The 17,462-nt window shown below is 40.8% G+C and overlaps 1 long non-coding RNA gene across 1 annotated transcript; it reads left to right on the top strand.

Annotated features, from left to right (window-relative positions):
* Positions 1–4,198: 4,198 nt before the first annotated feature.
* Positions 4,199–13,964, top strand: LOC147027610 (uncharacterized). Its single transcript, XR_015057134.1, has 3 exons — positions 4,199–4,432; positions 12,302–12,757; positions 13,257–13,964. It is a non-coding gene; the product is annotated as an uncharacterized LOC147027610 (long non-coding RNA).
* Positions 13,965–17,462: the final 3,498 nt, after the last annotated feature.

The following is a 17,462-nucleotide window of genomic DNA, read 5'->3' as shown; positions in this document are numbered from 1 at the left end:
GAACTGTCGAACTGTCGAACTGTCTTGATCTCATCTGCCATCCTCTGGTCGATCTTTTACAGAATGCTCTTTACCTCCACCAGCTCAACATCCAGGCTTTGCTGCCCCGCTGTTACCTTTTCCAGCTCCACCTTTAGCTCCCATTGTCCCGCCTTCATTTCCTCCCTGATTTCATTGCCCATTGCTCACATATTCTCATCCAATTTTTGTATATTCCCATCCATTTTTTGCATACTCCTATCCATTTTTCCTTGTATATCTCCATTCATTTTTTGCATATTCCCAATCATTTTTCCTTGTATATCTCCGTTCATTTTTTGCATATCACTCCTCTGTTGGCTTTGTTCTGTTTGTATATCCCACATTTGCTCCATCATTTGTTTCATTTCCCACATCGGATTCATCTCAAATGGCTTTGGCAAGGCCAATCTGCTATTATTGGGTGTGGATCCCAGGGGAATTGCTTTGTCCTCTGGGAGGGGAATTTGACGGTGGGAATTCCTGCTCGGGAATTTTGTCCTTGTCACATTAATTTGTCCTTGTCACACATCCAACCTGTCCACCAAGTTTCCTCCGAATTCGTCCATAACTTTTTGAGATGTTGTGATATATAAATATATATATATATATATATATATATATATATATATATGTATATATAAAAATGTATATACATATATATATATATATATATATGTATATACATATATATATATATATATATATATATATATATATATATATATATATATATATATATTATGTATATACATATATATATATATATATATATATATATATATATATATGTATATACATATATATATACATATATATATATATATATATATATGTATATACACATATATATATATATATGTATATACACATATATACACATATATATATATATATATATATATATATATATGTATATACATATATATATATGTATATACATATATATATATATATATATATATATATATATATATATATATATACATATATATATATATATGTATATACATATATGTATATATATATATATATATATATATATATATATATATATATATATATATATATATATATATATATATATTGTTACGGCTGTGGAAATTCGCAATACACCATAAAGGGTCCTTACATCAGTTATGACTATAAGTATCTGTGTAGTTAGATTTCCCCACCGTTGTTTAGAGGGAATTTCCGTGTTCACCGGGCTGCGATCCTTTGAGTTAGCCCTTTTTCTTTTCTCTGTCATTATTTTGGACCAATCATCCCCCAACAACCAAATCGCTACCACCAACAACGCCCCCGAACAACTACACCAAACCGCCACTACGTTCACCTCCACAACCCCACCCCGCAAACATCACCTCACCCCCATTCTCAAACGACGCCCGCCAACAACCAAACCACCACAGCAACCCCCCCCCCCACCACCTTCGCCTTTCTCCCTCCACAACCATCAACCACACCACCTGTCAACACCGAACGTCGTGCTGTCCAAAGCCCGTTCGGTGATTGCTACCAAATGCGTCGTGCCACGAGTGCACATGGATTTTTTCGGGAGAGGAAAAACGGATCAGGAGAGGTTCACGCCCCCTTTCCGTCCGTCCAATGGCTGAGCGTCGGGCGGTGTGGCTCCGCCTCCAAACGCGAAGCATATGGATCCCTTTTTGGAGAGAGAAACGGATCAGGAGAGGTTCACGCCCCCTTTCCGTCTATCCAATGGTTGAACATCGGGCGGCGTAGCCCCGCCTCCAAATGCGATTTGATCCGCGTATTTGCATTTTCGCCCCTACCCCGGGCTATATAAGAGCAAACGCGGCACGGCTCGAGCTCAGTCAGTTGGTGGAGCCGTGAGTCTGATTGAGTCAGAGAAGTCGGCAGTGAAGGATATACGGGGACAGACGGTGGAAAGGAAGAAGCTCGAAGCAGGCAGTGCAGACGGGGCCCGATCGACGAACGGGAGACGGAGCTCAGAGTGGAGGTCGAGGGGCGAGTTGCGGAGTGGAACAGGGATGCGGAGGAAGGCTTGGGGGCGAGGGTTCGCCGGAGTCGGGAGTCAGTGCAGTCCCGAGGCAAGCGTCAGCCATTCCCCTCTCCCCATCCCGAGCAACAAGAACCTTCCCCATCCCGGGCATCAATAATTCCCCCCATCTGCGCTGAGACAGCGCCGGTAACCCCGTCCGTTCCCCACCCCAACCGTGGTGCCGACCGAGAAATACGTGCTTGCGCGGAGCATGCTGGAGGGAGCTCACCGGCCACGCCAGTGGCACAGAGTCAGGCGCGTCACGCTGACATTGCGGCTTGCCCGCCATCGCACCACGAGGGCACAGGTAAGACCACTTCGGTCTCATGGACCTGGCCGCTCAACCAGGTTCCACACGCATTTGGTCCACGGACCTGTCTGCCTCCTTGCCTATGAGGGTGGCTTTTGTTTTCTTTGCTTTTTGTGTAAATTTATGTGTGGCGCCAGTCTTGTAAGTAAACCTGTATAAGTGTGCTGAAAATAATTTCCCTTTTTATTCGGTTGTAACTCTGCGTTGTGTTCTTGCTTTGACTGTATACGTGCATTGTTTTTGTATAACTGTAAATACGTGCTTGTCTGAGTGCGGAATAAAATGTGCTTTTTAAATTGTGACCCGTTTCGTTGTGTATATATTTATTGTTTCTATATATGTGTATATATTTATTCTATATATGTTTCTATATTCTATATTTCTATATCTATTTCAGTTTCTATATATGTGTGTATAGTTATTGTTGTTGAATTTGGTAGTCCTTAACAGCACTGCCGTCTCACGGGTTATATCGCCGGTTAGTTCAGCACAGGTCTCGGGTCATGCACCTAGGATCACGATACCAAAGTACCCCTGTGCCTTGCCAGTTGGGAATATACCCTGGGCTACAGACTGGGTTTGATCAGAGACCGAGTGAAGTCTGCCACAATCCGTAGCCAGTTTGGTTTTAAATACAAATAGAGCAATTGTTCTTCAGCGCGACACGAATAAATTCAGTGCGGTAAATTTCGTACGGATCAGCCACATTTATTGGGGAAACATCGGGGAACACGACACAAGCAAAGCAGTCACGATAACCCGCTCTTATCTAGGGAGCTACGGATATGGGTTTCATAGGGGGGCCCGAGCAAAATAAGCCTTAGGCCTGGACAACATGCATACAAGACACGAAGTACTTGGTGGTGCCTCAGGGACGAGAGGAAAGGTGTGGAAGGCACGAATGTGGCTCGTGACAAGCCGATGTCACCGGATTAGAGCGTCCAGCCCGAGCATGCAGCATGGCAAAATGGCGGCAACGTACTCCTATTGGCACAGCTCACACATGCAGCATCGGTGAGTCCAGCCCCTGTGAGGTCGATGGCACAAGAGAGGAAAATCTATGGTGTGTTCCAGCTGGTTTTTCACAAGGTCCAGTATGCAAATCCAGGCCTGGCCTGTACACCAGATTAGGCCAAATCTGGGTGTTGGACTCTGCAGGCAGATCGATGGGATGAAAAGACATGGTCGAGCTGTGCAGGGAGTAAGGACAGTCAGAGGCTTTGTGGTTGGATTCAGGATGAACCTGGGGATGACCTGCATGCTGGATCCATGGCCAAGGAGGAACAGCTGGTCAAGTCACTCATAAAGCCGATCGCAGACAGGAAAAGCAGTTCCTCTTGCCTTTCGGGGCGGGCTTTTTCTGACCATTTCCAGGGACACGTGATTGGTCCATCGTTCGAGTTTGCAGCAGCTCTCTGCCAATGGGTTTCTGGCACGTCTTGTTGACTGACTCTGTCAGGGCACTGGGTGGAGGATGGGTCGGAGGGGAGAAGGAAAAAGAAGGCGCCTCTCAGTAGACCACCACTGTATGAACAATGGACTGCCTGCTGCACCTTCCGACACATGTAACGTCCGATTACCAAACAACCTGGCTAAACATGCATTTACGGGGGGATCTGGGCTAATCCTATATTTAATAACCCACTAAGGGCCCATTTCCACAAATATATACATTCATATATATATATATATATATATATATATATATATATATATATATATATATATATATATATATATACATATCTGGAAATGTTCAGCACAAAAGTGAGTAAATACAGTGAACGGTCCAGCAATGCAGTGAACGGTCTACATTCCGCATAGAACCAAGTCAAATAACCACTATAACTGGATGTGTATAGCCAAACACTTTTCAATATAATACAACTGAATTGACAGCCCAACTAATGCACAGATGTTTTTTTTATCCAAATGCCCTTCAGCTTATTGAGTTAATCTTAACAATCCATCCATCCATCCATTGGGACCACACTCTGTGCAGAGCTTTGGTGCTACCTAAGCAGTGTCCATGGCTGTTGGGAACAATCCTGGACGGGTCGCCACTCCGACACAGTATACAAGTAAGCTGGTACTCATTTTGCTGACCTCAGAAGGATGACAGGCAGAGTCAACCCCACCTGGTACTAATTCAAAAGCCGAGGGGGATTTGAACTCAGGATCCTCGGATCCCAAGCTCACCACCCTAACCATTCAACCAACACCAGGCATAATCTTAAGAATAATGGGATAAAATAGTGTTGTTTTGTTTCAATCAGAATTTTCTTGTTCATATACAACTGATTGCTATGACATAACACAACGCCATTTCATTCAAGAAAAACAACATATATGCTGCACAACTCACAAAGGTCTCAAAAATGCATGAGAAAAGGCACTGATTCTTGACAGAGGGCAAGAGGGGGCTTTTGAGGTGCACGTGCATTCAATTGCTGTCCACAAATTAACATGTTGCATAAATTCAATCATATCTTCTTGTTTTGGTGTCATTTTTCATCTTTATAAGCTGCCGAATTGGCTTAAGTGCCTTTTCTGTACTGTTTTGTAAGCATATACCTCAAAATATACAGATTAATTTTGTCCTTTTTCAGATCCACCAATGCTTCTGGGAAAGAGTGGGGAAACAGGTGGCATTTAAAATCTTCCTTTTGTCTCTACCTTCAATTGCAATAAATTGCAGAAAGTGTCACTGGAGAAGGACACACCAAAATCGCCCATTCTGTGCCCTATCGGAGCATTGTATCTCGGAGCTTTACATTTTATGGATTGAAACATAAAGCTAGGTGTCCCATATGCATTTACTTTATGCTGTAGACAATACAATTCCTGCAGGACCTTTTGAAAAGATTGATTGTGTACTGGAATCCCTGGAATCATGGGTACATTTTCTTATTGGGGTGGTAGCTGAACAATCAACATTATCTGGAGAAGGTTCCATAAACTATGGAAAGTGTCAACTAACTTTGCTCAACGACAAACAAGGATGCCCAATACATTTTTTGAAATACCATGCTATACAGTACTATATCATTTTTGGCTTCATCTCTCAAGAATGGTGAAGAATCACTTTAAAAATTAAATAATTCTCGTATCCAGATTCAGATTCAGATATTCACCAAAATCTAATCAATTCATCATGGTCACACACCCAACATGTCCACCTAGTTTCGTCCAAATTCGTACACAACGTTTTGAGATATCATGCTATGTATCGTTGTTGGCCCGATCTCTCAATTGTGAAGAATCACATAAAAATTCAAGTCGTCAGATCCGGATCCGGATCTTCATCAAAATCGAATCAGTTCGTCCATGTCACACACCCAACCTGCCCACCAAATTTCATACGGATCCATCCACTACTTTTTGAGATACCCCAAAAACAAACAAACAAACAGACAAACAAGCAGTCATAGACTGGTACTTACGAAATCGTCAACTTGACCTCTGACCTTGTCTAATAAAAGCTGTCTCCAGAGAAGGTAGCGACGCAAACCAGAAGTTTCTATGATGATTCTGTACAAAACCATCAAAAATCGAATGTTTGACCTCACTGTGACCTTGACCTTTGATAGATTTTGACCAAAATCTAATCAGCGCTAGCCATCACCCTCCTGAATCACGTGGTGTAATTTGACATTGGTAGCTTCTTCCGTTCTCGAGTTATCGTACCTACAAACAAACACACAAACGCACAAACAGACAAACAAACACAGAAACAGAGGACGGAAGTCATCAATATACTTACGAAATCTAAACAAATGAAATTCCTCGTTGAGCAAGGAATTGCCGGAATAACTTTGTCATATCTCCATGATCTCTGAAAAAACAAAAACCTGGAAATCAATTTGGTTCTTAGAAGTCGATAGTGCTACTGTTTAATGAGTTATAGCACTTAGTTTGGTCATGATCATAACTTGGAAGTCAATCGGACTTGAAATGGCGTTTTTATCGCAATTTGTAAGTTTTGACCCGACCCCCCTGACATTCGACCCCCGACCGCGAAGAAGGGTGTTGGTGTGACACCCCCAATGAGACATATGGTTAGATGCAGTATTGGAAGATGCACATTTTGGATTTGGCTTCAAGTCGATACAACCATTTTAGCGGATGTTATTGCGAAAATAAGAATTTCGGTTCTTTGGTGACCTTGATCTTGACCTTTGACCTAGATTCACCAAAAACGACAAGTGTCTAAATTGGACCATGGCTGACGTCTGTACCCAGTTTGTTCATGATCGCTGAAACGGTGTGGCTGCTACAGGGTAAATAAACACACAAACAAACACAGACAGACAGACACACAGAATGACACACATAACCGACCAACATAATTGCCAAAATCCGAAGGATTCCGGCAATTAACAAACAGACAAACAAACAAACAAGCAAACACACAAACAGACAGAAAGGGGTGAAAACATAACCTCCTTCTCCTTCAGTGGTGGAGGTAATAACAAATCTGACTGCAGGTTTCTAAAAAGAACAATAAAAATCTTCTTGTCAACATTATACAATGAAATCCAACAGAAAACATTTCTTATTGTTGTGCATACATGCAATCTATAAATACATGTAAAACGAGTACATATAATATAAATAACCAATTTAGAAAAATAGTGGATTAAACGAAGAAACAAATTGATATATTTTCATTATTTTCTTGTCATATTAATCAAAAAGACTATTCTTTTGGAAGGGAGTGATAAAGCTTCACAAAAGAATCAAATGTTGACGAATCTTCACGTGAGCATTGAAACATTTTCAAAAGTGTCCGATATTGCAGACAAAAAGCACCACAATCAAGCCACTGTTTGAATATTGTCGGTGTCAAGGGTAACTACTGCTTTGCAAAAAGTCTCATTAATTGATCAAATTCATTTCCCTTCGTTGTTGATTAGATAGGAGTTTGACTGGGACAAAACAAGTAGGAAACTAAAGTGTAAATTTGGGCCACAATTAAATAATCAATGAACCGCTAAGGTCATATCAAAAGCTTGCCTAATTACAATAAGCGACTGCCATTGATTATGCTTTCATTTAGGCTGCAGATGTAATTTGATTACTGCTTGTTGGTGAATGCCTGTTTAATTCTCTGCTATTATTATGGGTTTTTGGTGATGTGAAACATTTACATAATAGCATAAATAAATGCAATAACAGATTCTGATCGCAATAATAACATTAACATAGCTTAGTTTGCCAGTTCTTCCACTTATAGATATTGCTGAGCTGTCAAAGGTACGTTGAGGATGGAGAAACAGTAAAAGTGCTCTTGCTATCTATCATATGTGAAATGCCTTCCGACAAGACCACCGTGGAGACACAAATGATACCTTTCTGCAATCAGTTAATTGCGGAAAGGTATAGTTTATGAAAATGGTCCATCTCATTTGACTTGTATTCCTTGAGGTTAAAAGGTTCACTGACGTCTACTTTTGTGAAAGTGCTGTTCACTCAATCTTTCCTTTAATACAGGTATCGATGCTCGGTAAAAAATAATCTTCTAATTACCTTCGCATTCTGCGAAAGGTTATGTTTTGGTCGGCGTGTATTTATTTATTTATTTATTTATTTATTTGTAATCTTGTGATTCCTATAACTCAAAAAGTATTAAACCGAATTGCATGAAATTTGGTTGAATGATTGGTTATTAGCCAGGAAGCATTCGATTAGATTTTGGGATCGTTCGGCTCAAAGGTCAAGGTCAAGGTCACGAAAAGGTCAAAATCGTCTTTTTACGATAACACAGTCAATTTTTATTCAATTTGCATGCGACTAACGCCAAAATGTTCAGAATTCAACGTCTCATCTTGTGATATGCAATATGGCATAATGACGCCCATACTCTTGTTACCGGTTAGGGGTCAAAGGTCAGGGGGGTCACGACCTTGAAAAAATGCAGTTTTTGTCATAACGCGGTCAATTCTCGTCCGCTTTACATGAACCCAGCACCAAAATGTTCAGAATTTAATGCCCAATCTTGTGACACAATGACGTCATAACACATGTCACCGGTTGGGGTAAAATGTCGGGAGGGGGGGGTCACGCCCTTGAAAAATATGCGGTTTTCGGCATAACTCAGTCAATTCTTATTCGATTTGCATGAAACCAGCATCAAAATATTCACTATTTTGTCCTCCACGCTCTCATGCCAGGTGCAACTAGAACGGGCACTCGACACAGTGCATACCTTCGCCACGGCCACTTTTCTGAGAGTGTGGAGTCAGAATAGTGAACATTTCTTTTTTAGTGATTTTAAAAAGACGGGGACGGGGGGGGGGGGGACTGAACTTACGAAATGTGCAGAAATTATTGGCACGCGCACTTAATAAGGAATTGTTCTTTGCCCTTTTATTAATTAGGAACTAGCTGATGTCATTCTTTATAATATCAAAAATAGCACGATTAGCTTAATGTGTCTATTTTACATGACATTGTCATGATGTGTTCGGCTGTCGTTGCAATTTAAAACTAGAATTTAAAAATTTAAAAATTTGCATGCAATGCATGCAATTTTAAAAAAAAGTAGTGGCGGCGAAGTTATGCGCTCCATGAGTGCCCGTTCTAATTCTGTCATGTTTTTAAACAATCTCACCTCTTGCTTCAAGCTTTTTGGACATGCAGGCCTCGTTTACTTCAATCCAGAGGATGTTGATAGAAGTGACAGTGGACTTTCAATCTAAACTGAAATTGTGCCCAATAGTTATTTCAAAATATAAGTGTGCATTAAATTACAAAAGTAAGTCAATTATTCTCCTTTCTTTAAAAACCTGAAACATTTCTCTTTTGTCTCATATTTTTTTCTCATTTATAAGCACTACCAAATATTAACCTGCTATAGTTTGAACAAACAGCTGATACTTTAGATCCCCCACCTTTTGGGTATGAGGAATAGATCTGTGTAATATGAAAGCTAAATGTTGAACGGTTTTTGAAACATCATGCACACGAGCCAAATTACCAAGATGGTTGCCATGGTAACATAATTCAGCCAATCATGTCATCTAATCAGGTTGAGAAAATGTCATGAGGAATAGATATCTACATTATGAAAGCTAAATGTTCAACAGTTTTTGAAATATCCCGTACACAATAGTACATGGACGGATGATCGGTTGGTCATACGGAGCCACCCACCCATCGTCTCTGACCTTGTCAGAGCGGTGGGGAGGAATAATGGATTTTTATGAACTAAAAATTGTTTTGAGAACGTTTTACATCATGGTAAACAAAATGTGGCTCACATTTTGAATGTTAGCCCTCAGTCTAAACTAATCTAAAGTCTAAACTAAACATCAATCACACCTTATTTCCAATGTTTATCAACATACTCTAATCAGCTTTTTCGTCATGGAATGATTTTTTTTTAAATCTCTGCTTACACAGACTGACACGAGTCTTCGTGTCGATGAGAGTATTGCATGAAGGTTTTTTTTTCATAACATAATTTATAATCGATTATCTGACATCGTTTCTCAAAGTGCAAGTTACATCAGTGAATGACAGGTAGCGAAAGGTTTATGTGTGTGATTTCAGAGGAACATGTTTGGTGCTTTGGCCTCATTATGGGAGCTTTGTAGATTCCACAGAATCCAGGAAAGATAGATGAGATGCTGAGCTGGAAAGCCCATGGAGAGCAGCAGTCCATTGAGCTACTGTACATACAAAAACTTTGTCGGCTCGAGTATTTCTGATTTTTCAAGGAATGACTTGGAAAGATGTAGGATGCCCAGTCTGTCACTGACTGGCGACCAGTTTTGCTATCTGTTTGGTGCAAGAGAGGTCATGGCTGTCGCAGTGGCCTATAAGTTCAAGAGACTGAACCTCTTTGAATGGCTTACCATAGAAATAGATAGGTGGATTTGTTTGATGCTCCTTGCTGAGCGGCAGGGTGAGGCTACATGATTTCCAAGGATTGAAAGGCATGTTACATTTATCAGACCAGTATCTAATCAATTCCAGATCAGCAGAGAGTGACGGAGTTGCTGGCTGTCAGTAGGATGGGGGGTATTGTGTGACAACGTCGAGTCATCCACGAAAATGGAGAGGATTTTACAGAGCACTGAAGATCGTTTTTATGTAGATGAGGAATAAAAGGGGCCAAAACGCTGCAGTTTGGCACTCCAACCTCCACTGAGAGAGAGGAGAGAGGAGAAGCTTCAATTTATAGCAATACACTGACTGTATTGCCTGGTGTTGGCTTCGTGGTTTGCGGGGCTGGCTTGAGATCTTAGGATCCTGAGTTTGAGCCCCGTTGGCCACTGAATTAACACTAGGTGTGGTTGACTCAGCCTGTCACCCTTCCAAGGTTGGCGAAATGAGTACCAGTATACTGGTGTAGGGGCACTGCATCAGCGGCATAGTTGTGTCCCAACAAAATGATAGCTAACCTGCAGCCAAGCTGCCACATGCAACAACAAGAAGAAGACTGACTGTATGAGTGGAGGAAGTCAGAAATATGAAGGCGACTTTGCATGCCCAATCCAGTGAACATGTAGAGTGCCAGATTTTGTCAAATGCCACATATATGTCCATAGAGACTTCTTTTTTGAGGTTTCGGACTTCTAACCATCACTGAGAGAGTAACAACAGCAAGTCCAAAGGTCTTCCTTCATATGCAGCACAAGTTGCAAGTTGCATCATTGACTGGGTGCACAACTTTTCTGCTGGTGTAACCCCAATGGAGGTTTTGGAAGGAATTTGGAATTTGGCAAGGGTGCCGGCAATAGCTCGCCGACTCTTTATGAAAGACACTGTGGGATCTTTAACATTCACCAATTAATGCTGGCAGATGGAATGACCATTTCAACGTCAACCCGAGGAACGGTATACACATTGTTGACTCACCCTGCCTGTGAGACACCAGGATGACGGTGTGTCGCCTGGCTCAGATTCAAACTCAGGCTCCATGCCTCAGGGGCGAGTGTGTATACCTCTCGGCCATCCTGATAGCCCTACATCCAAAGTTGAGTGACAGGATGTAATCCAAACTGATAGTCAGGGATCAGGCTGTTTCAAAAGAGGAATGAGTTGATTTCAGCAGTGATTATGGATTCCATGATTTTTGCTTGTAACTGCAAGTAAACTTACTAGTCTCTTTTTCTCTTTTTTGATAGGATCTCATTTTTTGCACCCATCTTGTGAACAGTAGTGATGTTTGCTGACTACTTGACAGAATTATTACCTGCATGCTTAACGCAAAGCGGGGTTAAGCAATTGGTTCACTCTGTCTGTCTGTCTGTCTGTCTGATGGATGTCAGTCTCTGATCGAGGAACTACATGATTTCAATTAAATTATATATTTTTAACACTGCAGAACACGAATTGTAACATGAAGCGGAACTTGAACCTGGAGATTAGCAGTACTTTGTCTCTGAATTTGGATGAGTGCTTGCGGTAAAGATGAGTGCTTCAATCTAGCAGTGAAATTTTTTTTTAAATCATTCCAAACAGGAAACTTACTGTTTCAAGGCACGTCATGATAAGGAAACAAACAGGTACGAATAACTAATTTAACATGTTAAATAAGGCGGCGCAAAAGAGGGTGCATCATCGGTGGTAAACTTATGATTAAATGTTGTTGTCTTTTTTTTCCTACAGCTGTTAAAACTTTTATTTTATTTAAATTGAATTATATATTTGGCCATCTCGACCAATGAAATTCCGGGTATGGCTTCGTGACTTCGTGATTTTTTGCTTCCACACAGGTGTGACTCATATGTTAATTAAACAAATAACATCCCAGCACGCTTAAGGTCAGGTATAAAATGCTGCACAGGCCTAGTTATCTTTATTTATGGATGCAAGAGGAGACCCCCTACCCCCCCCCACCCCTCTGCCCCCCAATGTCCCCCATCCACAGAGCACATATTGTTTCCCAATGGTTTTATAAGCATGACATTGATGTTATCCATATGTCATGGCCTTCTCAGTCCCCAGATCTGAACCCAATCGAGCATTTATGGGATATTCTGGATCGACACCTGAGACGGCGTTTTCCATCTCCATCAAACAGGTGTGAGTTAAGCCTGGTGTTGGCTTGATGGATAAGGTGGCTGGCTTAAGATCTTCGAGTCTTAAGTTCAAGCTCTTGCCATCCGTCGAAATAACACCAGATAGGTTGACTCAGCCTGTCATTGATCCAAGGTCAGCAAAATGAGTACCATCTTGCTGGTAATCGCGGCACCGCATCAGCGGCACAGCTGTGCTTCCAGAAAATGATGCTGCCAGCAGCCACAGGCTGTGTACGAAACAACAGGCATGAGTTGATTGACTCTCGTGGAAGAATGATGCCGCAACCCTCCTGCAGAATTCCACACGCTGATGGACTCTGCCACATGCCGTACTGGCCGCACGTGGTGGCCCAACACCCTAATAAGTGATTTTACGTAAGTGTTTCCATTATTTTTTTTGGTCCACTACCTGTATCTATATATGAGCTGCTAAATTATATTGTTCTTGTAGAAGGATTTGGTGCATTCTATGTGCACTGTCTTGTTGTAGCTCAATTTCCCCACACCGAGGTGCTGCTAACCCGCCTGCCAACTGCACCTTCATCTTTGCTTTGTTTGAAATCTGTCGTTAGCTTCACAATGCCTGCAGTATAACATTCTGTTGATAGTTGGGTTTTTGTCTTGTTCTAATCTATCATAATTTGGCTTCACCTTGTACGTCCTTAATTTCATTTTCAACAAATCTATATTTTTCTGCTTTTTAGACAAAATGTTTGATTTTTTTTTCTTCTTCCTTTATTCATTGCCATCTGTTTCATCCTGAGTTAGGCTTCCAATTACAATGCCCTTCCTCTCTATCTCTACAACACTGGAAGCCTCACATACTCCCAGCTGCAGAAGCTTGAAACCTCCCTACCCCCTTGTCTCTCTTCAGAGTGACTCTGTGGCAAACTTGAAGCGATGTGAGTGACCACATCGAAGATAGGCTCCTCTCCACACTGACTGACCTCTGACCTCTGAGTGAAGAACACTCGCTGCCTATGTTAATAAATGTTGCCCCCTTTCAGGCTTGTTCTGCCCTTTTCAATCCTCAAAAGAAAGTTATGCAGCAGAACTCCTGCAAAAATCACATTCTTTACAATTTCATTCCGAAACAATGTTTCGTAACCCGTTTTGTGTTTACGTTACTGCACCATGGTCATCTAAATTTCAAATTTAAAACTCCTACATATTGAAACTAATACACCAGGAAATTGCAAACAGTTGTTTCCAGGAGTTCAAAGGTTTTGTATTGTGAACAAGGTCCTCGTTTAAATTTTTATTTATAGAAACGATCTTTCATGTTCATTCGATGTGCATGTTTGTACGGCTAGCTAATATGTGTATACAGAGTACAGACCCTGTCTACAGCTCTTACTCGTGTTTTCAAAACACACAAACAAACATCAATCGATGCAAAAATAACACAAACTACAATAATTTATACAATTATCACTATAAGCAACATATTTATCAAAGACGAAGCTCATAAAACGTCATCAAAAAAAGTCTATTGTCATCATGTTTATTATGTTCAACAAAAGCAGCGACAAATAAAAAGGATAGATCTTGAACAAACTAGCCCATGAGCAACTGACTAACCAACCAACGATCCACGGCTTCATCCAGGGTAGGAACAAGGCCCAGGCTTGTCCACTGGCCGGGTACTGTGACGATCTCCCATCAGCCGAATGTCAGTCACGGCAGTCGCCTACACGGACAGCCCATCAGGAGGCATTAGTCGGACCTCGGCACCGATGGGACGTGTCAGCTTGTTACACGCCGGGCTTGGCTCTCCCAAAAAGGTCCCGACCCTGGGCGGACCCGGCACACCATGGCCCGAGCTGTGCCGCCCGCCTGGGCCCAAATTGAACATTTGCAACTTTATTGAAAAACTGAAATGACTTGTGCTGCTGCCAGCAGCGTGGAACATCATCAAGGGGCTTTCGGTCACAAAGATGGCACGTAATATGTGCTGCACTTACCCTTTGCCTCCAGCCAACTCAAATTTTTATCTTAATTTGAGTTTTTCTGAGTCCTCGTCTTGTGTGAATGGCATTAATTGTACTTGTTGTGAAATGATGCCTTTTCATTCATGGCCATCCAATTGAAAACGGTTGAGCACCACGAGTGATAAAATGATGAAGCACATTGTGTGGGTTTAAAGCCCCTTTAACGCATCTAGTCTTGTTTTGTAAAGGTAGTTCTAAGCTGTTTCGAGATAAATATGTTGCCCAAGATTAAGAAACACCCTCGGTGTGATGATGTTAAAAGGTGAAAATGGAGTTAAACAGTAATCTGAGAGCATTTTATGTTTTACATGTTTATATGATAGTGCAAGATTCTTACAAGCGTCGAACAAGTGATGGAGTTAAATTACAATGAATCTTATTTCATCACTTGACCCATGATTTATAAACACGTATGGTTCATTGGTTATTGAAATTGTATTTGATTGTAATTAGAGAGAGTGGGGGTGGAGTAGGTGGGGGCAACGTTATTGTGGATATAAGTTGGTTATTCATAAACATCGACTCGATGCGAGTTCTTCAAATGTGATTTCAACTTTCATTCCAGCCCACAGTAACAACACTGAACAACTAATAGGGACGAGAAACATACGCAGCATTTTATGTTCTCGCGATGGAATTCCTCTCCTAGTTTTGATGGAATCTTTATAGTTTTAAGTATCATTATTCAATATTTTTTTAGAGGACTGGTGTAAAATAGGTTTCTTTTCCAAGAATGCTATAAGCTCTGCAATGTCTTCAAATGAGTGCAAGCAGACATGACAACTGGCTTAATATTTGTTGTTGTTTTGTTTTCTTTGGAGGAACAGCATACTTCCTATGTAGCACTGTGAAAAGGGAGCCAGTGACACCGATTCGATTTCTTTATCGTGTCAAACCCCCTGCTGACAGATTTTGATTGGATAAACAGAATGTGCTTCCAGACCACTCCAGCTGTTTATAGTGACATCATGGTGAGGTGTATTCTGTAAGGATTATTTGTCATTCTACACTCTGACAGAGTGGTCAATGAAAAAGTAAATACGATGAGCGGTCAGTTTGCTTTCATCACTTTTCCTTTCCTCCGGCTTAATGTTTCGACGGTCACGGATTATAACCTCGCACATGACCACTGTGACATTTGTCTTTTGACAAAAATTCATTCCAGTGACCCACAGTGGCATGCCACACAAAATCAATGCCATGTAACAACCCTCAAATAAGAATCACTTGTGGACGTTTTCCCCTTGATTTAGCCATGACATATTCTGACACGGGGTGAGGCTTTTGTGAAGATGTGGGTCGAAGGGACGAGGATCACATTCGTTCAACTGTGTCGGGGCTCTGCATGCATGCCTCTCAATATGTGCATCAAATGAGAGTTAAAACTGCAAAATTATCTTCGATGTAATGTTAATGTTCAACATTTCCGTTTTTAATCGATCGTGATGAGGCCTGCATTTTGTACTGTCTGGTTACATTAGTCGTACGTTGATCCAGCATTGGCATTGACAAAAATGATGCATTGCCATGAAATGCTTGCAATATACATTTTTAATAATTGTGATGATTTTTGAAAAAAATGTTTGCTTTTTTTTTTTACTCAAAGGCTTCAAAGGTAAGAAAACAGCAACATTCAAATGCATTAGTTCCTTCCTTATTTTTTTGTTTTACGGAATGGTTTTGCATATTTATTTTTGCCAAAATTTAGTCTGGTCTTTGTTTTGTTAATCCTGTCCTGAAGGGGTTGTGAGACCATTGGAACGCGTGTGTGTGTCTGTGTGCGTGTCCGTGTCTGCGTCTATATATTTTCGCTTTAAGATGGTTTTCTCTACAACCGCTTTTCCGATTAATGCGAAAAACCAAGGAAGGACTCCCAATGGAGAATATTTTATTGATAACGCTGACATTTTAGGTCACATGGTATGGCAACCATATTCGATCAAAGGGAAAAAAATTGAAACTCGGCATATGTCATCTACTCACCATGGGGGTATCTAGTGTAATAATAATGACGTAATGGGTAAAGTGGCATTCCAGCCATAATTGGTTGAAACAAAATCCTAATCCGAAAAATACAAAACTTCATATATCTGATCTACGACACGATGTGAGTGAAGAATTAATTTTATCGCCTCATCGATTACGTGGTTTGGTGGCCATATTGAATTGAAAATAAAAATGTAAAAATTATTTTCCAGAACCGCTTAACAGATCGATGCAAAACTTCACACACATAATTGACGAGCCATGTGGAATATAGTTTGAATTTTTTTTTTTTTTTTTTTTACTCACCTTCATTGATGGAATTTAGCCTTGATGTGCACAAAAGTAGTCGTTAAATATTCTAATCAATAAAGTTACGGATAATGGTACTGTATGTGACATAAAAGGGTGCATGCATGATATTGGGATGTGAGCCCAGAAGGCCACAAGCACCGTGTTCAGATGACAATGGTATTTTTGTTCAGAATGAGGATGCGATGAGAGACTATGCACTCTCCCGAGTGTCGTCTAGTTATACTTCATTTCTCATAGTTATACTTGAAATATACGAGTTAAATATTATAGTTATACTCGTTAAACTTGAAAGTTGAACGAATTGGGGAAAAAATAACAAGCTGAGTACCATGAATGACCCCGATGTTGAATGAAAGCTGATTACCAAATGATGTTGATACTTGGGCAGCCGATTACCAGGCAATATAAAAAAAATAACAAGAATGAATACCATGAATGATCGGGTGTCAAATAAAAGTCGATTACTACATGATGTTGATGATACTTACATAGCCGATTACCAAACAAAACAAGATGGCGACTATGCGCGACCCCCACTCCTTGTATGTCATGACGTCGATTTCTTTGATAAAATAAATGCAGATACAAATTTTTGTCAGCTTGACGACACAATGCGAGGTGGCATTGCAGTTAAAGATGACAGAAACACAAATATATCCATATCTTAATGAAGACATGTCCAAATGAAGACATGCCCTTTGTGTGTGACTGTTTAAATGGTGAAGATGGACTGACCACGTGCCGCATTTCCCTGATTGAATGAACCAGTTACAGCTTTAAAATTCCAAGGC

Source organism: Eptatretus burgeri, chromosome 4, assembly GCF_056783735.1.
Source record: "Eptatretus burgeri isolate ZD-2024b chromosome 4, Ebu_testis_v1, whole genome shotgun sequence".
Lineage (NCBI taxonomy): Eukaryota > Metazoa > Chordata > Myxini > Myxiniformes > Myxinidae > Eptatretus > Eptatretus burgeri.
This window is presented reverse-complemented; position numbering and strand designations above follow the sequence as displayed.